The following is a 1,760-nucleotide window of genomic DNA, read 5'->3' on the forward strand; positions in this document are numbered from 1 at the left end:
CGCTCTTCCCCCCAACTTTGCTGTTCTTCTTGCCATGCCCCCTCCCTCCAAACTCCTCCTCTAAACCCCAGTGCAACACACCAACCATCAAAGGGGACAGGCTCCATGCAATTAAAAGACAAGTCAGATCAGTGACATCAAAATTACAGAAATCAAGCTAAAGCTATCCGAGTGAGAGAGGGTTTAGAGGAAGAAAAACAAACTCCTGCCAGCCTTAGGAGATGATTAAGCCTGAGGAGACTGCAGGAAAACTGGTCTTGCGCTTCATTCTAACAGAATGCCCCGAGTAGGAGAATTCTGAAACAATTCCTTCCTGTTCACAAACATGTCCCTCCAATTTACCCAAACTCCAAATGAGCGCAAGAGACGAGCCCCCAGAATATTGAAACCGCAGCACTTTGAAACTCAACCTCAGTGCCATCTCAGAGCGCTAACCATTGCTCTTGAAGGGGGTCACCCGTCCTAGGTCCCGACTGCAGACACTGGCGGCACCATGCCCACCACCCTGCCACTCGGCGCACCCAGAGGACGCATCTGTCTCACACACATGACGGGAGGGTCTGGGAGGCTGCAGCTAACCTCTCCCGGGAGCAGGGAAGGGCACAGGGCACTCAGGTGGGATTCTAGACACACACACACGTGCACAGCCTGGGCTTGGGGAGGCACGGTCTGGCAGGTACACGCGAGAGGCAGAGGAACAGGGCTGAGAAGGGGGAAACACACTGGGATGAGGACTCCCACAAGGACTCAGATGGGGACCCCTTGTAGCCCCTATTCCAACCATGAGAGCGTCAGTGCCTTTGTACCTCAAATGTTCAACACCCCAAGGAAAGAGAACAGGAATCCCGAGAGCTGGGGTGTTAGGAAAGTGGGCAGGCACGGGGCTTGTGGTGACAGGCCAGGTGTGCGGTAGGGGACAGAGGTGGGCTGAGGGACAAAGAGCAGGGATGGAAAGGAAAGGGGGCTCCACAGGGGCCAGGGGCGATGAGGTGATCTAACGGGGCCAGGCCAGGGGTGAGGAGTGGGTGGTGCGATGGTAGAGACAGAGCCACTAGACAGAAGACAGAGACAGAATGGTACCAGAGGGACTGATAAAGGGGAAGGACGGGGGGGACTCAAATAAGGAACGGACACCATATGGGGGGAAAGATATAGGTGATGGACAGCAGGGGAGGGAGGGGGACTGGAAATAAGCATGGTGGGGGCGGGGTAGAAGTGGAGGAGTGGGGAGCACAGAGAAGACCCCAGGGTCCACTGCTCCGCTCCCGGGCTGTGCCGAGGGCAGAGTCTGGGGCAGGGTCCTCACCTGGCCCCTATCCCACCAGTCGCTCTCGCCGGCGCCCCCCCACTCCAAAACACACACAGACCTGGCCCTCCCCCTGCCCAGGTCTCCCCTCCCCCAGCCCTTTCTCTCTCCTCTTCCCTCCCTCTGGACCCTCCACCACCACCACCACCACCCCCTGCCTCCCTCTCTCTCCATCTGGCCCCTTCTCTCCATCCATCTTCCTCTCCTTTTCTACCCCCTACTATTTTCTGAGCCCCTCACCCTGGTCTCCCCCCATCTTCTTGCTTCTCTTTGCACCCCCATGTTTTCATCCCCCCAGCCCCTCTCCTGAGACTCGATTTCCCTGGTATCTTCCTCAGCACACAGCTCTCATCCCAGATGATCTCTGCAGCTCTTCCCCGACTCCTCCTGCCCACCCTCTGGGCGCTCTCCTTCCCCTTCATCATTTTTCTCTCAGCCCCCCCCCAGCCCCAGG

The sequence above is a fragment of the Tupaia chinensis genome, unplaced genomic scaffold, assembly GCF_000334495.1.
Source record: "Tupaia chinensis unplaced genomic scaffold, TupChi_1.0 Scaffold000116_1, whole genome shotgun sequence".
Classification (NCBI taxonomy): Eukaryota; Metazoa; Chordata; class Mammalia; order Scandentia; family Tupaiidae; genus Tupaia; species Tupaia belangeri.